Below are 22,665 nucleotides of genomic sequence, written 5' to 3'. Positions count from 1 at the left end.
TGATACGATGATCACAAGGAATGACGAAGAGGAAATTTTAAAGTTAAAAGGGAACTTATTCACGGAACTCGAAATAAAAGAGCTGAGAAGACCATAGTATTTCCTCGGGATTGAAGTTTTAAGATCTAAGCAAAGAATCATTATTTGTCAGAAAATGCATATCCTTGATTTATTAACAGAAACTAGAAATGGTTGAATGTAAACCTGCAGATACTTCAATGGTTTTTAACCATAGGCTACAGATGGAAGAAGGATTAGATCTAGCAGATGAAGAAACTAATATCTCTTACCCATACTCATCCATAATAGCATATGTCATAGGGGTGGTGAGTCAATTTATGCACTAACCTAAAGTAAGCCAAATGGAAGTAGTATGGAGAATCATGAGGTTTCTCTCTCAGGAATGGTTGGTTATGGTATTATGTTTAAATCAAACCGACATATGAAAATCCAAGGATATACAGATGCAGACAGTGCATTAGATAAAGGTACCAGGAGATCAACATAGGGATATTTCACTATGGTCAGTAGAAATTTACTTACCTGGAGAAGCAAAAATTAAAAGGTTGTTTCCCTCTCAAGTGCAGAAGCTGAACTCTGAGGAGTTACACGAGGCCTAACAGAACTATTGCGGATACGCAAACTCCTAACTGAGATTTATTTTCCACCCATCAAAACGATTGGAATCATATGTGATAATGAAGCTGAAATACAAATCTTAAAAAACCCCATACAATATGATCAAATGAAAGTGTTTAATTTGATGCATCAAATTTTTTTATAACATCCTCGGTCAAAATAAGATCTGGTCAAAATAAGATATTGACAACCATTGACAGCTCAATCTTTAGTATTGTTTCCTTTTATTTTCCATTGTAAATCACTATATATAGTCTTGTACTTTTCCTTTGTAAATTAGTTCGATCAATACAATAGTTAGTTTGTAATACCCACTGATTACCAATTGTCAACAATCCCGTGGCCATGTCGTAGTTCTTATATGATTATAATTAATTGAGCAACACACTACTACTAGAAAACTTCATTTTTTTTTGCAACAAAAGTTTCCCACAACTCAATATTTGTGACATGTTTCCTAGTGATCTCCAATAAAAATTAAAAACAAAGAAAACCCTAAAAGTTTCCCATAGATTTCCAACAGAATAGCCACACAATCAACATTTGTCACCATTTCGTGGCAAAATTTATTATATTTGCCAAAATTTCCCACAAATAGTTTTTGATTCATTAGCATTTGTTATTTGTTAACATAATAAAAAGAGTAAATTTCCGTTTTCGTCCCTAAGATTTGTCCGTTTTAACTATTCAGTCCAAAAATCTAATTTATAACAAATCCAGCCTTGAAGTTTGCATTTCTTAACGCTTTTCATCCAAATAGCTAACTTGGTTAGTTTTTTCTATTAAGTATTGATTAATTGACCAAAATACCCTCAGGGACTGAAATGGAAGTTTATTCTTATATAGTATATTTAAAATTGTTTAATGTTTATCATATATATATATATATATATATCTAAAAATATTACATATATTTAAAATTCTTATATATAAAAATATTATATATATATATATATATAATCAAATATATTGTTTAATGTTTAATTTTTTTAGGTTGTTACAAAGTTTAAATAATCTAACCCCCAAAGAGATGTACCAAGAAAAGACAAACACATAAATATTATTAATATATACAGTAATAAATAATATATATGGCCCAAAATAATCACAATGCAATGTATAAAAATGCTATAAAAGGTTTGATGGGTTCATGATCAAACATGGTATTCAAAGGAATAGTTAGAGTTAAATGCTTGGTTGGTCTCTGTGGTTTGCGAAAATTGCAGACTTGGTCCTAATGGTTCATTAATTACACACTTGGTCCCAGTGGTTGCAAATTTTAAACTCGGGTGGTCCTTAACACTAACTTTTGTTAAATTTTCCAGTTATGTCTTTGTGAAATGACTAAATTATCCCTGAACAATTAAAAATAAAAAAATAAAAAAAACAAAAAGAGATGTGTCCACCCTTCATCTTCTTTTCCCTCATCTCTCTTTCTAACCCACCACCACCTCCACCACCACCTTCAACCCACCATCACCACCATCTCCTCTACCTCTACCTCCACCTTCACCACCACCTTCGGCCGGCCCCGCCGTCTGCTCCGATCTCCAGTCAACAGATAATGGAGGCAATTCAATTGAAACATACCAGACAAATATAACAAGTGATCAAGATCTAATCGTAACCAATCATGCTACTAATCCTCCAAACAATTCATATATCATTAACCACCAAAAATGATTGAAATAAATAGGTTTGTTTGTTTACCCGATCATAGTTATTTTGAGAGACGATTTGAGAGGGAGAGTAGAGAGAATGAGTGAATCATCGGAGATTTTAGATCCAATTTTAGGGTAAAGAAGTTTCTGGCGTTTGGGGAGTACGTTGGTGAGTTGGAAAATACGACGTTTGAGTTCAGCGACGGAGTCGTTGGCGCATACTCTGACGGTGTATTCCTTGCTGGCCCATTTGACGGTGAGTGTTAGCTCCTCCTCCGTCACCGGTGATGTTAAAATGAACCTGCCATTGTTTGTTTCTTCGGAATGACGGAAGAGAATCATCACTGCTTGCTGCCATCAATCTTCACCGTAACATAATAGCTCAATTCCCTCACCTTATGGTGGTTATGGTGTTTCAGAGAGAGAGAGAGAGAGAGAGAGAGAGAGAGGGGGGGGGGTGAAGAAGATGATGGGTGGGCCATCTCCTTTTGTTTCTTATTATTACTTTTAGTTTTTAAATTGTTGAGGGTAATTTGGTCATTTAACATCAAAATAACTAAGAAATTTAACAGATGTTAGTGATAAGGATCATCCGAGTGCAAAAATTACAACTATTAGGACCAACTCTGTAATTAGTAAACCATTGGGACCAAGTCTGCAATTTTCGTAAACCACAGAGACCAACCAAGCATGTAACTCGAATAGTTATGATAGTTGTGTTTTCAATTTGTGTATTAGCTCATTAATCAATTTGGTACGATACGACGACAAATACAACACACTAACACAAACATCGTAAAGCGCATAATCACGTGTTGTTTTATATTGAAAAAAAATAAACCATTGCAATACCATCAAATTATATATTTATAAGTTGTGTAATTTTTATATGTAATTATTTTTATACGAGTGTGTAATTATTGTGTGTCGTTATTTATTATTGTGCGTAATTATATATATATATATATATATATATATATATAAAAGTTGCGTAATTATTTTACCTTAAGGGAAATATTATATATATATATATAATATTTACGTATATATATACACACATAATTTTTTTTAGAGGTTAGATTATTTAAACTTTGTAACACGCCAAAAATTTAAAACATTAAACAATAAATTAGATTTATATATACATATATATATAATATTTTTATATATAAGAATTTTAAACATCAAATGTTAAACAATTTTAAATATGAATATACTTTTGAAATAGATATAATATACGTATATATACACGTATAAATAATATATATATATATATATTATAAACATTAAACAATTTTAAATATACTATATAAGAATTAACTTTCATTTCAGTTCCTGAGGGTATTTTGGTCAATTAACCAATATTTAATAGAAAAAACAAACCAAGTTAGCAATTTGGATGAAAAGCGTTAAGAAATGCAAACTTCAGGGCTGGATTTGTTATAAATTAGATTTTTGGACTGGACTAGTTAAAATGAACAAACCTCAAGGCCGAAAACGGAAATTTACTCTAATAAAAATTACAACTTATACAACTAAAAAAATCATTTTTGTCGCCATGTGCGACAACTATGAGTTGTTTTCAACAAGAGTTAATTACTGTTTTCGTCCCTATGGTTTGTCAAAAATCACAATTTCAGTCCATTAGTTTAAAAATTGCGATTTCAGTCCCTGTGGTTTCACTTTCGTAACCATTTCAGTCCCTGTGGTTTCAATTTCGTAACCATTTCAATCCATTTATTCTGTTAAGTACAAGGATTTAAATGGTTACGAGGTGGACTGAAATGGTTACGAAAGTGAAACCACAGGGACTGAAATCGCAATTTTTAAACTAACGGATAGAAATAGTGATTTTTGACAAACCATGGAAACGAAAACAGTAATTAACTCTTTCAACAATTTCACAATGAATATTGTTGTCTCAAATTAGGTTGTTTTCTAGTAGTGCACCATATACGTTTTACTGCTACAAAAATAGGCACAAGCCATCGAAATTTGGAATTGACAAAAACGTTCGAAATATTATTGATTATATCCACAACGTATATCAAATTGTCTCAAATATTTAGCGATCGAAATGTAATTTATTGCAAAGTAGTGACTAAAACAAAAGCGGTATCAAAACAACTATCGGATTTGTTATGGTCAAATATGACTAACTCAGCCTATTACTCACCCACACTAGTTATAAGTTCATTAATCAAATAAAGTAAACCTTGTGGGTTTTGTGAAGGAGTCATCTTTTTTTCTTATAAAGAATCATGGTTGTAAAACAAGGTTTTCAAGGCCGAATACTCCCTGAGTAGTCGCTACAAGGTAAGTTGTCGATGCGACTTTCTTCAACTCCGCCTAATTACTTAGAATCGATCAAACGCGATCAACCTCAGCCAAAATCGGATCTAGTAGATCAACTCGGGGCGTGTTTGACTTAAAAATAATAAAACATAATTTCTATGCATATCAAATTATAGAACTAATATAATTTTCACGTATTTTGTATAAATATTTGTAAATTTATTTTATTTGACATATATTTAAATTCTAAAAACTAATTTATTTATAATTTAACATGTCCGAGTACTCCCGGAGTACTCTCCGTCTAGGCCGAGTACTCTCAACTCCCCGATCGACCGACTAGGGAGCGTCTAGCGACTTTTGCAACCATGTAAAGAATAGAGTAATAAATAAATGAGTATCACCAACGCTCCATTGTGTTAGAAGTCCGTCGTTAAAAATTGTTACTAACAAGTACCGTGGATGATAACTTATGTTTACTTTATATATTTTATCTTATATATTAATGCACTTCTATTTTACTTTTATATATTGTGGTACATCTTTCAACAACATGAAAAAAAATATATGTTGAGGAAGAGCACTAACTGAGGCCCATGTTGATGCTGCTTTATTATATAAAGCAGCCAACTTATTTTATTCAGTCCATTAATAAGATGTTGGTTGTATAGTGTATCTTGTGTTGGAACTTGGATGGTGCATTGCTTCCCTTGGTCTAGTGGTGGTGACATGACTGATATTAAGGACACATCAATTAGTAATTGCCTCATGCATGTGGATCAAGAAGATCATGGGGCTCACGGCTCTTCTTTTCGATTGTGTGAAGTTGGTTGAGTCAAACTCACTTGGAGACCCACCATATTTAAAAGATGACGTGTCTATAGACATGGTTGTAAGATCTTTATATTCTGTTATTAAATGGCTCTAGGTATTCCGGTTTAACAATTTATATGCCTTCTTTATTACAGGGGATTTTTTTAATTATTTTAAAACATCTAACTCACACACTATAACATCCTAAATAAATCAAACTTAAGTTGTGAACTCAACATCCTAGGTAACATCCAGTAGTCTAACTCACACATGGGCCTCAAATATCACCAACAAAGCCTCGCCCTGAGAATTCGTTCAAGCTTAAAAAAATATGCCTTTAAACCTTAACAAAATATATAATATAACTAGTTTTTTTAGTATTTTTTAAAATAAATTCGGTATTGGATTAATACTAATCTAAACCATAAAAATAGTTTTGTAAGGGGTTATTGGATTTTATCACCTCTAACTATTGGTTATTAGCCGTTGCCACCACCAACTATCACTTTGACACCTGTCACCCCCAACTTAACTCTTAGTGTGTTCTGTCACCACGTCGTTAACTGATCGCTAACTTTTGATCTTGTTACTATACTTTTGGGGGTGTCATAGGGATTTTAGGGAACTTATGACACCCCAAAAGTATAATAACATGATCAAAAGTTAGTGATCAGTTAACGACATGGTAAGAGAACACACTAGGTGTTAAGTTGGGGGTGGCAGGCGTCAAAATGATAGTTGGGGGTGACAGCGGCCAATAGCCAATAGTTAGAGGTGATAAAATTCAATAACCCGTTTTGTAAGTGGGCCTATGTTGGTGTTTGTACGGTTATACCCTATTAATTTTTTTTACATATACATATCAAGGTTTTTTTAAATAACGTGCCCTTCGAAATACCGGGCCTCGGCCGGTGGTCCTCCAGGTCCACCCCAGGGCCGCCCATGATCACCAACACGTTTTAAGGGCATTGGTTGTGGATCTCATCAGGACTCCATTGTTAAGTTAAAATGGAAGTGGTATCAGCACTACGCCAAAATAGGGCTACGGCCACACTTTTGACAAAACCGCCCTGCCACACATTTGAAAAAATATGTGGCGAAAGGTCCTTTATAACATTTTAAAACACTTTTAGCCACACATTTTATTATTAATGTGACCATTGCACAATAGTTCAAAACCTTTAGCCACATTTTTCAAAAAAAATGTGACATTGACTTGCCACAACTCTAAAAGTGTGGCGAAATGTGACCTACCGCCACAATATTTGTTTGATTTTCTAATTCATGTGACAGTAACACATCTTTTTGAAACCTTTAGTCACACTTTCAATAAAAAAATGTGACAATCACTAGCCATATTAGAAAAATGTGGCTAAATGTTACTAACCGATACAATAGGCTTTTAATAATGTGGCTAAAAGAAAATAAATATAGCCACTTATAAGTTTTTGTGACTAAAAAACATTTTTTATTAGTCACTCATATCATTTTACGTGTAACTAATTGAAAGTTTTGAAAAAAACGTGACTAAAAGGGATCTATTGCCACACTTTAAGTAATTTAGTAATTTACGTGACCATCCATTTTCACTCTTTTATCTCCTCCATTTCTTCCATCCCCACCAAGCAAAAACCATAATCCCCAATTACCATTTTCACCCAAAATTCGACATAATAAACCATTATTGGAGGTCGTTTCGAGGTGTCGGAATGGTGGTAATACGGTTGTTGATGTTTCTTATGGTGGTGATAGTTTGAATTTGTGCTCTCAGAGAGTGGGAGGTTTGTGTCTAGGTGGAATAATGGTGATGGTTTTCCGGGTAAACTTACCCCATTCCACCGCTGCTGCTCCAGTCCACGGTCTCTTCGTGCAAATTCAATTTTCAAACTCCAAAACCGTGTTTTAATCTCTATCACCACCGGTCGCCGCCGTCACACACTCTCTCTACACTCCGGCGACACTAATCCTCCTCACATCTCAACAATGACATCAACCGACATTGCAAATTTCGATCTCAGGGTACACTATCTCATCTCTTAAATTCAATTTCATCCTCAATTGTTTGTAATTTCTCATGAATTTTACTTGTTTTTCGTGAATTTGTTTGCTCGATCTGTAACCGACACAGTCCAGCTATGGCGTGTTTTCGCTAACGCGTTCACGCGGTGGTCCGAATGTACGCCGTTAACATTTACCGAAAGCGTTAACTACTTCACTACTGATATGAAAATCGGATTCTACGCCGGAGAACACGGCGATGGTGAGGAGTTTGACGGTGTGTTGGGATCGTTAGCTCACGCGTTTGCACCGCCTAGAGGCTTGTTGCATCTAGACAGTGACGAAACGTGGATTGTTGGTGATATATTTGGTTCTGGGTCTGGAACAGGAACAGAAATGGATCTGGAATCAGTGGCGGTGCATGAGATCAGGCATTTGTTAGGGCTAGGACACTTGTCGGTGGAAAATGCGAATATGTTTCTAATTTCTCATGAATTTTACCTGTTTTTCGTGAATTTGTTTGCTCGATCTGTAACCGACACAGTCCAGCTATGGCGCGAGGTACAATTTAATCGTTTTTTCACTTTTTCGCTACGAGTTGGGGTATCGAATTTGTTCGAATTTTGTAAGATTTGTTCTGTACGGTTGTGCAGTGAGTATACATTTGCTGCTGTGGATAATCTGGACCATTGTATGAAGTATTTGAACCAGACGCTAGTCACATTTGGATTTCCGGCTTCTCTGGATTTGTTTGCAACTGATCCGGTTTGAGAATTTTGAGTTTGTGTTATGATTTTGACATTTTGTTGTTTTAGTTTGTGTTTATTTTTTGTTTATGGGTTATGTTTAGGTTTCGGTTGCGCGAACTTGCAATTGCATATACTCGTTGTTGCAGCAGAGGCAACGCGATATTGAGTTTCGAGAGTCGACTAATGATAAGAGGCAACGGTGAGGTTTTTGTTGTTAGAAGTAGTTTAGTTTACTTGAGGCATTTGGTTAGTTAAGTATCTCACCGCTTCTGCGCATTCGGTACCGATACCCGGTACCAAATGAAGTCCATCGTGACGTACAATCCTCAAAATGTGTGTTTTTTAGTGCAGTTTTAATTCTTTAACCATATGGAGATTTAAGGCATTCACTTACAAGGTTTTATAGATGTTCATTTGTTATTTAATGGTTTAACTAAAAATAAGTAGGTTTATACTTGAAAGATATATCAAAAGGTGCATTAAAAGATATATCTTTTTGGTCATCGTCAATTGTACTGTATGTCGAAATAGTGACATACGGTTGACTATGACCAAAAACTATAACCATCAAAAACTGTATCCATCAGATTCTTACAGTACAGTTGACCATGACCAGTAAGATATATCAACTGCATGTCGCTCTTTCAACTTTCAAGATATATCAACTTAGGCAAGTATGAGAGATATATCAAACAGTACACTAAAAGATATATCAACTGAAAAAAGTAGGTTAATAGGGCTGTTATTTAGGTTGTCAGCACACAAAGATATATCAACTTAATTTCGCCTTTTAAATCTTAAATTGTTATGAGTGAATTTCAAGTTTTGTCCTTTATCTTTAGGCCACTTTGCAAGTTTTGTCCTTTATGTTTAAATTTGACGAGTTTTGTCCTTTATGTTTAAAAATCAAGCACGTTTTACCCTTTATGTTTAAAAATCAAACACGTTTTGTCCTTTATGTTTAATAAATCAAGTATGTTTTGTCCTTAAAAATCAAGCATAAAGGACAAAACGTGCTTGATTTTTAAACATAAAGGACAAAACTCGTCAAATTTAAACATAAAGGACAAAACTTGCAAAGTGGCCTAAAGATAAAGGACAAAACTTGAAATTCACTGAATTGTTATTTAGTCGTTTAAACCGTGATGTTATATAAGGTAACTATTGTTACAATCCTTCACAGAACGCTCACCTAACCAACTTCTTCTTTGACAGTAATCAAAACGTGCAGGGTCGTATTGAGCTGGCCGCGCCACTACTTGCCCAGGTTTTTTGTATTTTCTGAATATTTAATGTTGGAACTATATTAACGAGAGCTTTAGCACTGAAATGATAATATTTTTTTAAATAGAACGATTTTGGTTGTAGTGAACATATGAGTACAAATAAGACTCATTTTGACCTGTTTAGCCCCTGACCCATTTTGTCTTTGCTTAAATTATATAATTTACCCACTTCAACAGGTAGAATACAACCTAGGTTGTTGATAGCTCGTCAATATGTTTTATTGTACAATAATTTATTAATTTACAAGTAGGGGTGTAAACGAGCCCGAGCCTGAGCCAAATCGAACCCGATTAGTTGAACCCGGTATGGACACGAACCGTAGGGTTGAAATCTGTTCGTAACCCATACTTTCAAACCAGTCATAACCCTGGTTTCAAACCGGTCAAACCCAATCCCGAACTGGTTTGGACAAAAACCTGATTTGACCATCTTTGATCCAACCTGAACTGGTTTCAACACCAACCGGTTTGGGCTCAGAACTCGATTTCTGCATGACTGCACCTGTAGTCAGAGCGCTATGTTAACTGTGGGGCCACATTCACTTATTAGATGTTGTAACCGGACAATATAAACTAAAAACAGTTTCTATTATTATAGTTTTTGAACAAATGCTCTTCCTTGCGAGTTAAATCTTGATTAGTTATTAAGTTATTCCAGCTGAAGTTATGAAGTCCTTGAACATTCCCAAGGGAGTAAGACGTAAGAGCATTGAACACTCATAGGTAAGTAGGTAACCTCCTTTCACTTTTTTAGGCTTTATTTCATCAAAATTTTGTTCTACTTTTAATTTTTCGGATCATTAATTTATGGCGGCTAATGTGGAAAAAGGATAATATAAATGGATATCAAGTCAAAATGAACTTTGTTTATTACAAGCTGTGGTGTATTATGCAGAATGAAAATCGAGTATACAGCCTTAAAAGAGAGCTTGGAAAGTATGGAGCATCTAATTTCTTCAATTCGTAGACTTCTTCTATCGCTTGTTAAGGTGATCATCCTTTACCTTAATCTATTGTAATGATTTAACATGATTCGTGTTAAACTTGCCACCTACTCAGGTGAAAGAATAGGTTCCAGCTGAAGCAAAACTTCTAAAGAATGCACTCGGTAGCACGCTTCCTATAAGCATACTTCATATGAAACTTCAATTCTCATATTTGGTCTTGTAGTCGCTTTTGTAATTGAAAATGAGATTTATATGGGAAGATGGGGAATCTTTTCGACCCGAATTGTTTCGACACGAACCGTTTCAACCCGTACAGTTCCCACACGAACTGGCTCATCTTTTTCTCCATGTTTTATCCACCTTGTATAATTTGGATCAATTCCCTTATTGAACAAGTGATGATCCACTTCATCCAAAGGAAGAGAGTAGTGGTTTAAACAATTTATACATGGACATGGAATTTTTGTTTTTTGTTTAGCTTTTTTTGGGTCGATGTTCGTCGACATCTTCAAATTGCGAACTGCGTAATCTAGAAATGCTGCAACTCCATCCATATATGGTTTTTTGGTTCTATCGGTTAACATCCAAGACTTATCCATCCGGCCTTTAATCACGACCTGGTACATAAGCATAGTAGAGTAAAAACACATTAGAATAAAAATACGACAATGTATGTAGAGAAACATCATATAATATACGCATCCTTATGATTGTCAAATTTTATTGCCTGATCACCGACCAAGCAATAAATACAGGGCTGCATTTAAAGAACATGCATAAATTAAAGAACAGTAGGGTTCCATAGTTCAACAATCATATATCTGTTGAATATGTTTAAACAATATTTATTAAAGAACATGCATAAATTCGTTGAACACCTTTCAAAATTGTCGAACAGCAGCCTTGTAGTTTCGTATGATGCAGCCTTCTTTTCGTAACAACAGGGTTTGTATATATGCAGCCTTCAAAATTGTCCAACATGCAGCCTTCAAAATTGTCGAACAGTAGGGTTACGTATGATGGTGCCTTGTTTCTAATTCTAATTGGGATTTGCGATGATACAAAACAATCACAGTAGATTTACTCTGTTTTGGTTATTTTTAAATAAAAAGGACGATTAAAGTTGGTGTTTTTATAAATTAAAAACCAATTAATTTACAAGCGGATGAAGTGGTGGAGTGGTTTTGGTGCGTGTGAAGCAATCAAGGGGTCGTGGGTTCGATCCTCGTTTATGCCTGGATTTTAGACGATTTTTTTTGAAATTTTAGTTCTTTTATTTTGCAGTCAAATTGTTCAAATTATCTTTTTTTTCTTGTTACGGCAGCGGAAAAAGGCAGCAAATATACTTTAGTTTTTAACCATACCATTTTGACCCGTACTGTTACGGTATGGGTCGAAACAGTACGGGTATATCTTATAACTGTTGAAAGTTGAAAGTTGAGAGTGCAACTGTTATAAGATATACCCGTACCGTTTAAAGTAAGGGACTTTAACATGCTTCGGTTTTTAATCTGCTACAGTGACCGTTGCAGCGAGTGGACTCACGGCACTGATGTCAACGGCTTCACTTTGTTCTGCGGTGTGTCAAAAAATTTTAAGGCCTTTAAATGGTACAAATTCTTGTTGATATCGGGCAGACTGCGGAATTCTCTTTCGCCTTCCTTCGGTATAAGTGGTCGTTTTGTTCTGGTGCCTGGTGACAGTGGGGGCTGAGGCATCGACCGACGGTGGTGCGGGATGGGATTGTTTCCGCTGGTACCGTCGTTCATGCGTATGTTCTGTTAACCATGGTGGGTGTGTGCCCTGTGCTGTGCAGGCAAGAAAATTTAAAGTTGGATAAGAAGACATGACCGATATAAAGAGGTATTGAGAAGGGACACGACCGTTGGTTGAACCGTTGGTCTTTTTTAACGATGTCCTTAAAACGCATGTCTCATGCTTTTGCTTTTTTACCATGGTTATTTTGGTGCCAAGAAACCGACGTAACTGTTCAGCAATTGTGATTTACAATGGTTATTTTGGTGCCAAGAAACCAACATAACTGTTAATTTTAGCAGTTGTGATGTTTTGGTTATCCATATCCAACGATTTTAGTGAGTAACCCAAGTGTGGCTAATTACATTTGAATGCTTAATAAATTGCACAATATGATATTTTCGTTGAATAATTTTGTAGCTTTGTTTGAATGTTTTATTCGGCGCCACTGTATGGTTATGGGGTGTGTATATGTATTTTATTTTAATGTAAATATATGTTCTGGGGGATGTGTATATATATTTGATGAGTAACCGTGACCTCCTGAAAAGTCTCCACTTGGGATACTAAAAACAAATCCGTGAACCCCTTGTTGGCAAAGCGCCAATATTGGTGGTAGGATTCCCGGATGTTACATATGTCACACCACCAAAACACCACATGCGGAAACCCCGCAGGAAATGTGACGTAACAGGATCCAGCCACTAATCACATTGAACTATAACAAAGTATTAAATAAAAGTTTCCATTTATTGCTTAAAGTATTTCCAAAACATAACTTAAACCAATGCGTTCAGCGGAAGCATAAAGTAAATAGTTAATCAATTGTTTCAAGACCAATGTACGGAACAAATAAGCATGTCATGTGTAACCAAGAGTCTCGACCCATGACCACTCCAGCACTCCCAGATAGCAAGTCCCGAGTCCATGAACCTAACGTCCTGCAAGCATGAAGACAAGTGTATCAGACAACGCTAGTGAGTTCAAAGTTTGTTAAAACGTTTAGTTATCCAGTATAAGCTTTAAGCATTTCATAAATACAATGTTGTTAATAACTCGATTACCGCAAGATGGCTCCAGATTGTTTGCCCTTCCCCAATGCTCTATCAAACATTGGTCGAGTGGTTAAGGTAATTAGTTCACGCCCGTCCTCCCTGGTACGATGTGAGGGTGCCAAACCTAATAGCGCTATCAACTAATAACCTCGTTGCCTCCCCGGCAACTAATTCGGTATATGATGGGACTTAAATGATAGATATGAGTGTATTAACCAACATCCCAAGTTTAACATTCCAATTAAACCCATTTACCCAATATTCCTCCCCGGAATATTTACCAGATGTCCCTCCCCGGGACGCATGCTTGGAAAAAGAGCAGTGAACTCACCTTAGATTTGCTCGGTAAGACAAATTGCACGTTCAAGTTAATCAATCAAAGCCTATAACGTTTACACACACTCGATCAGTTTGTATGCGATTTACTTATTCATGCACATAATCTAGCACTTTACACCAAGCATACACGGTTCACATTCAATACACATATAAACAAACAGATAGCATAAACCCAACCCAACACCACGCGGCCCACTTAGTATATCAGGCCCGCGAAACATAAGGCCCAAGGGACTTGTGCGATTGGACTTATCTTGTGTGACCAGCCGTATTTGTGCGATTGAATCCTGATCCGCGGCCCATGACCAATCAGGCCCACTGCACTTGTGCGATCCAGGACCTCTTGTGCGATCCAGGACACCTTGTGCGATCCGGGACCTCTTGTGCGATCGGATTGTGCGTTTTGGGTTTGGGCTGCGACCCATACAACTCACGAAGCCCAAGACTTATGCGATCGGAATGGAGGTGTGCGATCCAGGTTCTGTTGTGCGAGTACTTTGGTTGGTTGGACCAGTCAACCGTTTTCCTTAATTTTAGCAAACACAATATCCCATTCATTCCACCCCAATCATGGATCAAAACAGTTACACCTTCTTAAATTATGCAACCCTAATTACACATTCTTTGATTAACAATCACAATTAACATAACATCATCATACTAGCGAATCAATTCGTATGATTATCACAACCAAAACCCCCCCATTATTTACAATCTGTATCCATCCATTACTAGTAAAGATCATGTCACAATTCAGGTTCGAGCATCATACCAACTCGAAATCCCATGCCCACACATCGAAGCCTTTTTATCATGCAAACCCTAGTTTCGGTTTCAACATGTAGGATCGTTTTACTGACCAAAACGAGTCGTTTAGAGGGGTTCTACTCAATATGAAAAGTGGAAACAGACATGTCGAGTTTGATTCAGCTAGATATTCACTTTAAATGTCTTTCTGATTAATCTGACAAAGTTTTACAGCGAAATGACAGTTCGGCAGCATTTCGGCTCCGGAAACACACATACACAACTCTACTCAAACGAAATTACAGAGCTCTATTTATAGGCAGCCTAATTCCGCACCAACTGATTCACACGGAATTACATCTCAAGCGGAATTAGCTAATTCCGTACGGAATTACCCTGAAGACCTCTTCATGCGAAATTAGCTTGTTTCATGCAAAATTAACCTTTTGACATGCTATCTCGAACTTCGTGCCCTGAACAATGCAAGACTCGATACAAGACGAACTCGACAGACGTATGCACCAACAGACTCCCCCTCGGATGTTAACGAGTCTTAAGTGTCGAGTCTTCAACGTCTTCAGTCTTTATCAGTCTGACTACTCTCTTTCTGAAGTATCTAACAATGTAAAATTTCTTCAATCTTCTCTTTTCTCTCTCCTTCAGCATCAACAGACTCCCCTTGAACAAATAATCTTCCCTCAGATGTTGATCTTCAACAAATCGGGATCGCAATCTGGCTCACAGGCTTTCTAATTCTCTTGATTAGATCTCTTGACTCCTTAAGTTCATCTGCATCATCAGCAGCTTGTGTAACCTTTAACTCCAGGATCGTTACTTGGCTCTTGCTTATATCACAGAGTCCTCAAGTATCGGAAGCTGGCTCTCAATCACTCAGAATCAAGATCTGAAACCTGGCTATCCTGCACATTCTCTACCTCACAATAAATTTCACAAATTTGATATTTGACAAATTTATATACCACATGCAGGGATTAATATCTAATGAACCACTTAGACCAAACACTCAAAATCTGTTTTCATATTAAACACAAACTCCCCCTCACGAAATAATCATCATGTTTAGCACTTGGAATTTTGAAAATCAGCTCTTCAACACCAGTTGTCGAAAATATTTTGAATTTTTCAAAATTTTTATGCTAAAACACACTCAAATCTTTTTAGATTTTTATAAAAAAAACGCAGTAAAAAATATTTACAAACAATATTTTTGTGAGTTTGTGTAAGAGGATCATATCAGTTTTTGAGACAAATCACTAACACCGTTAAGCTTTAAACATTTTAAGTTCTAAACAATTCACTTAGATTGTCAGTATACTGGTCAACTTAAATTTTCACACAAAGTTCAACTGTTTCGAGATACGAATTAGTGTTTTAAGAACATAAAACTTATTCGCGTGTCCCACCACTTGAATATACTCTCGTATCCAGATCCCAATATTCAGTCTTACAGGTGAATATACCTAGATGATATCTGTAAAGGGTTAAATGCGAAACCGTGAGAGCTCAGGTCAGAACTTCCGTTCAGCAAAGAGATGACAGCTCGTCTTTTGGTGTGTTCCCTTTAGAGAATCTTTTCTTCAACAGCACATGATTAGCATTTTTCAACGTTTCATCATTTTTGTACTGAGGGCAGCGCTATATTTCAAGCAAGCAGAAAGTATTATACGGGGACTAGGCCATTGCTTCCGCAAAATCAGAAGTCCCGGGATAATACCCCAGATATCACTGAGTATAAAGACCTAGTATCTCAGAAAAAAGGACCTTTCAAACAAGATTTCGGGGGTTACCCATATATCCAAGAAATGTTCCCCATGATATAAGTAAGTTTGAAATTTAGATTTATATCTCAAAAACAATTTACTGAATGTGCAAAAACCTACTGGCACATCCACAATGAGATTGTTTATCACTTTTTAACTTTCCAATTCTTTAGCATGTTGTGATAGTCCACTGATGTACTATCATTTCCTCTTTTTCACAACAAATCTCATTTTGATTTTTAATGATTTTGGCTTTTTCAAATATTCTAATGTTTTTGGATTTTCTGAAATGTCTTACTCCCCCTAAAATTCAAAAAACATTAAAAAAACTTGAAAACAAACTGTACAAGAAACTGACAACTGATTTTGAATTGCTTCAATTTGCCATCCACTTGGCATAAACAATCAGAACTTCCCGTTACAACAAACTATTTTCCCATTATGATTTCAAAACACTTAAGTTTGTTTTAATCAAAATGGTTTTTCCGGAAAATAAATTTTGTTGATTTTACCACTTGTAGGATGGGGTTCAATTCATCACATTGTTTTCCAATCATTTGAATGATAGTTAAATCACGTTCAACATAATGACCTTGATTAACTGTTTATTAGAACAAACCTCTTGTCAACCACTTACAGGTTTATCTTTCAGCCTTACCATTTGTAAAGAGATGACAAAATCAAGAAAAATACCACATGTAGGACGAAATTTCACAAATATGAATTTCTCAAGAAAGATGCCGATTCCTACTCCACACTTACCATCCTGGGAGTTCCGGCAAGTCAGGATTTTACTTGTGAAAAACTACCATCCAAGCCTGACCAAACTTGGATGTTTCCTCCTCAACTTCACTTGGGTAATAAGTTGCTTTCTTTGTTTCATAAAAGTCCTTTACCCCTTTAGCCTTTCCCTCGACCATTTTCCCAAAAATCTTTTTAACATTTCCATCAAACACTTTCTCAACATCAAATTCTTTCTTCTCAGAATAGAATTGATTCGAGATCTCAACCTTACCAACTTTTGATTTAAAATTCTCAGCCCTTAATGGTGGAAAATTAACATCATCCATTGGAGGCACTGAGTTTTCTTCTTTAACCTCAACTTGTGGCTCCTCTGGCTTTGTGGAATCAGATTCATCACCAATTTCTCAACAAACTTCTTAACAACCCACATTTGATTGTCATGCTTAGCTCTCTTTTTATAAAAACTTGTCTTTGAACACTCACCAACTTCATATATTGAATTTTCAAAAGTTTTAAATTTGTCAGTTGGTGGTTCATTTTTCTCAACAACTTTTTCTTTGATTTTTTTAGAACATTCTTGTTTTGCTTTTGTTGCTTGAGAACAGTTCCATGCAATGTGACCAACTTCATTGCATTTGTAACAGGTTCTTGTTTCCTTTCTTTGATAAGCTCCATTCTTCACTTTCTCTTGCTTCTTGGCAAGGAATTCTCTGTTTGATTGCTTCCATAATGAGCTTTTTGATTCCTCTTTACAGCTTTTCCCTGGAACAAAACCTAAGACTTTCTTTTTGAAATTACAGTTATGATTTGGTTTCTTTTGAAAACCAGAATCAGAACTATAACCCTTTTTCTTGTTTAGCCGTTGTTGAACTCTTGAAGTGTATTTTTTTAGTTTTTGCATTAAGATTTACATCTTTTATTTCAGAAATGTTAATTTCTGTTAATTTGAAAACCTTTTTTATCTTTTCAATTTGAACACTTCTTATTGGAAATTGAAGAAACACTAGATAAATGGTCGGAACCGAGATATCTAGGGGGTTTGATTCTGCATAAAAGGGTTAGCTCTCTCTCGGTTGATTCAGTTGCTGCCGAGCTTCTTCTCCGGTGATTCTGCAAAACAGAGCACCATTAGCCTCGCCAAGGGGAGAAGAGGGTTCTCTCCTTGACCCGACTCCGGTGTGAGAATAAGTATTGGTAATGGAGAAGAAAAGTATTTGAGAGATGAATGTGATCTGAGTTCATACCTGAACAGTTCTCGTATTTATAACCGGGAGTTTGGGAGGGAAAACCTGTTATTGAAAAGATGACGGAAGATGCTAACGCCGTAACGGTTATATTTCCTTCCGTTAAATTCTTTAATCCCACGTTAAGTTGCCTCGATCCGATGTGAATACACACGGATCGTGGTTTGATCTATGGCTGGGGGATTGCCACGTGGAAAGTGATTTTAGTGGAGATCATTCTCCAATTGCATGCTTTTGTTGTGATTTCAGGGATGCTTGTGGTAATGACACGTGTCCAGACGGTTACAACCGTCTGGGTGGTGCACGATCATATTCTTTCTACAAGATTACTACTGTAATCTAGTGTGACACCTTACTGTGTGGACACAGATGAATAAATCCCAAGTCTGGGTAAAATGATATCCAAGTTTGGATATTTGGGCGGAAGTATTGATCTTTAGGATTTTAATCCTTTGCTAATGGAAGAAGGCGCAAGGATTTTATGCTTTCCTTTGGGCGCGCGACCATAGCTTGTTGATTACTTTCTCCCTTTTGTGAGACCAATGCGCGGCCGCGCAAGGTTAAAAGGTTGAAAGGCCAGTTTATGGTATGGTCTCAAATCCTTTTTATGAGGTTTTTGGGACTTTACCCCTTCAACTCCCCCCAGTCTAGTGTTGTACTTATGCAAATAAGTGGAGCACTGGACTTAAGAGAGAGAAATGCTTTTTGGGCGCGAAAAAATAAGAAATCTTCTCTTGGAAGCTTTATTTTGTTGGAAAAGGAAAAAATGTGACTTTGTAATCATGCTCTGACACGTAATGACGTCACCTGTCAGTAAGGGTGGGTGTTTTTCTCTTTGATCTTGAGATTTGTATTGGCGCTTTGTCAGACTTCATTAATGAGAAAATGACCCTGGTTCCTGTAGCGCCGTTTGGATGTGATGTAATTCTGACAGTTAATGATAGGTTTCTCCTTTCTCGAGGTTGAGTTTTTCTTTATATATATGTATTTTCGAGATACCTTGTCTTCCTAGTTGATTCTTATCAAAAAGGATGAAACGTTCTTACCACACTCGTCTCTTGCTGGATGTTCTCAGGGTGTATGAGGCTGCTGAAGGTCTCGTACTTCTTTCTCGTTCACCACCACTTACTACTATTCCGGTAAAGAAGTTGGTCGAACCTGCTTCTCCGGTGGTTGTTGATTCTGACTGCAAGGTTCTTCAGCATACTGATGTTGCTGCTGGAGCTAATATTGTGTTGGATGTCGATGGGTTGATGGCTCGGTTCCCGATGCTTCAAAAAGGAGAATGCCGGTTAGTGTATCGACGCCGGAAAATTCGTCGGAGTGAGCAGGTGTTTGTTGCTGATGATGATTCCGGTGCTGGTTAGGTGTTTAACCTTAGGACCAGTTTTTGTCTTTTGTTAAATGCTTTTTGTAAGCTTTTGAAAAAAAAAATTTGAAGATCATTGCTATGATCTTGTTAAGTGTTTATGTTACACTTTTTTGATGATGTATATTGTGATATACTTCTATTCCCGTAGGGTTTAATTCTTGTATGTGTGGATTACAATATGTTGCATGTGTATAATTACTTTTGGATAGGTAAGGAGAATGAGGGATGGTAGTGTGCTCATGTGTGAACGTTTGTCTAAAAGGCACAACATCTTGTTTGTTTTTAGACTGTTCATGAGGTGTACAATGTTTGACCATATCGTTTTCGCGCGACCCAAAGAAATTACATGCAATTTGTAATAAACAGTGATGTAAGTAAAATGATGTTTGTATTGATAAAAGCGCAAGGCTTGTGATACAAGACATAATAAAGAAATACATTGCCTGTATGTTCTTTCCGCTTTTGTAGACTTGGTTCATATGTAACTCCTGCGCAACTGTTGTGCGTTCCAGGTGCGGGGAACTAGGGTCCCATCGATCCTCTTTAGGGTATATGCCCCCTTGCCTAAGACCTCGTTAATGACGTATAGTCCTTCCCACCTTGGCGCTAATTTGCCGGGCTTTTCGGCGTTTGACGCCTCGTTGTCGCGTAAGACAAAATCGCCGGGGACAAAGGTGCAAACTCGCACGCGCGCATTGTAATATTTTTCGAGCTTGGATTTGTACCTTGCTTCTGTTATGGCAGCGTTCTCGCGCCTCTCTTCCAGAAGATCCAAATCCATTCTTCGCTCTTGTTCATTGCTCTGTTTTTCTATGGCTAACATGCGCGGTGATGGTAAACCTATCTCAGCTGGAATGACAGCCTCGGACCCATAGACTAGACTGAACGGAGTTTCTCCGGTGCTAGTCTTTGGCATTGTTCGATGCGCCCAAAGGATGCTGGGAAGTTCGTCAAGCCACCCTCTGCGCGCTGTCCCAATTCGCGCTTTTATGCCGTCAACGATTTGTTTGTTTACGCTTTCTACCTGACCGTTCGCTTGAGGATGCGCAACGGAGGCAAAGCTGTGCTCGATTTTCATTTCTTTGAACCATTTTTGAAGGTCTTCCGCGGCGAAGTTTGTACCATTGTCGGAAATAATGCGCAATGGTAACCCAAATCTGCAAATGATATGTTCCCATATAAATTTGTGCATTACCATTGCTGTTGTTGAGGCTAAAGCTTTAGCTTCCACCCATTTTGTGAAGTAGTCCACCGCGACGATGATGAATTTTACTGCACCCGGTGCGTCAGGAAATGGGCCAACAAGATCAATGCCCCACTGTTGGAATGGCCAGGCGGAAGTAACGGGAATTAGTAGGTTTTTGGGTCGGAGTGTCTTTGGTGCGTGGCGTTGACATGCCTCGCATCTTCTTAAAAGATCAACTGCGTCCATGTGCATTCCTGGCCAGTAGTATCCGGCGCTCATTATTTTTGCCACGACCATGCGCAGTCCCGCGTGTATCCCGCATAATCCTTCGTGGATTTCTCTGACTAGGTATTGGGCGTCTGTTTTATCAACACAGCGTAGTAATGGGCACATGAATGATTTTCGATAAAGGACGCCATCCACCATCTCGTAGTTTATTGCTTTGTGTTGTATTTTTCGGGCTTCTGCCTTTCCTTCCGGAAGTTTTCCGTGTTGAAGGTACAAAATAATTGGAGACATCCAGGATGGATCTCCCATTTCTATGACGCTTACTTGCTTGAGATGAATGGAAGGGTTGGATAATACCTCTATGCGTACCTCCTTTGCTAAGTGCTTAAAGCTGGTAGCAGCTAACTTGCTTAGCGCGTCAGCGTGCTTGTTCTCGCTTCTGTTTATGTGATTGACTTTGAATGTTTGAAATTGGCTGATTAACATCCGCGCTTGTTCAAGGTATAACGCCATAGCTTCCCCCTTTGCATCATAACGACCGTTAACTTGTTCAGCTACTAGCTTTGAGTCAACGTCGGCTTCAAGGTTTCTTGCCCCCATTTTGAGTGCTAGACGGAGACCTGCTAAAAATGCTTCGTATTCTGCTTCATTGTTGGTACTTTGGAAATCTAATCGTATTGCATATGTAAGTTCGTGATTATCCGGACTGACTAATCGGAGGCCTGCTCCTGCTCCATTATCATTGGAAGCACCATCTGTGTGTAAGGTCCAGACTCTGTCGTCGAAAACAGGTGTTGGGTTCTGAATTGCCTCACATTCTTGTATTTTATCGATGGGAACTTCAGTGGCGAAGTCTGCTAGAACTTGCCCTTTGATTGCGGGTCTTGGTCTGTAAAAAAATGTTGTAACCTCCTAGCTCAATGGCCCATTTAGCCAATCTTCCCGCCACGTCAGGCTTTGACAAGATTTGGCCTAAATGATAATTCGTGAGAACTGTGATGACATGGCCTGAGAAGTACATGCGCAAGCGTCTGGATGCGTGTATTAACGCTAGAACCAATTTCTCTATCATTGAGTAACGAGTTTCGGGGCCAGTGAGCATTTTGCTGATATAGTAGATTGGAGTCTGGATATTTTCCCGTTCTACCATTAATACTGCGCCTACCGCTACTTCCGCGGCTGACAGATATTAGATTAACGGTTCTTTTTCTTTTGGCGCGGTCAGTGTTGGTAGCTGAATTAAACATTCTTTCATTTGCTTGAATGCTGCTTCTGCTTCAGGCGTCCATTGAAAAGGAGTCTTCTTTCCGCAGTTTCACAGCGTACTGATAAATGGATAAGATTTTGCCGCATGATTAGCCAAGAATCTGTTCAGAGCTGCTAATCGTCCGGCGAGCCTTTGCATTTCTTTGACTGTTGCAGGTGACGGCATTAGCTGGATGGCCTGCACTTTTTCTGGATTGACCTTAAAGCCGTCTCTTGTAACTATAAAACCCAAAAATTTTCCTTCTTTCATGCCGAAGGAGCATTTTGTTGGGTTAAGTTTTAAGTTCACGCTACGTAAGGAATCGAACATGCGCTGGATATTGTCGAGCATTGTCTCTTCTTCATGGCTCATGATGACGAGGTCATCCATGTATACTTCGACAGTTTTGCCAATATCCTCGCTAAAGACTGTGTCCATTAGGCGTTGATAAGTTGCGCCTGCGTTGCGCAAACCAAACGGCATTTTCGTGTAGCAGTAGATGCCTTTATCTGTGCGGAACGCGGTTTTGTCTTCGTCTTCTTTTTTCATCTGGACCTGGTGATAACCCTTATAACAGTCG

General features: G+C 37.5%; 1 non-coding gene across 3 annotated transcripts; it reads left to right on the top strand.

Moving 5' to 3' along the window:
* The first annotated feature begins 6,987 nt into the window (after positions 1 to 6,987).
* LOC110877576 lies at positions 6,988 to 10,865 on the top strand. Of its 3 annotated transcripts, XR_004866193.1 has the most exons (8): positions 6,988 to 7,427; positions 7,537 to 7,967; positions 8,060 to 8,171; positions 8,257 to 8,354; positions 9,371 to 9,422; positions 10,100 to 10,164; positions 10,337 to 10,430; positions 10,501 to 10,865. It is a non-coding gene; the product is annotated as an uncharacterized LOC110877576 (transcript). The 3 variants fall into 3 exon arrangements; XR_002557131.2 differs by having other exon boundaries at positions 9,371 to 10,164; XR_002557133.2 differs by having other exon boundaries at positions 9,371 to 10,172.
* The last annotated feature ends 11,800 nt before the right edge of the window (positions 10,866 to 22,665 follow it).

Source organism: Helianthus annuus, chromosome 9 (assembly GCF_002127325.2).
Source record: "Helianthus annuus cultivar XRQ/B chromosome 9, HanXRQr2.0-SUNRISE, whole genome shotgun sequence".
Lineage (NCBI taxonomy): Eukaryota > Viridiplantae > Streptophyta > Magnoliopsida > Asterales > Asteraceae > Helianthus > Helianthus annuus.
This window is presented reverse-complemented; position numbering and strand designations above follow the sequence as displayed.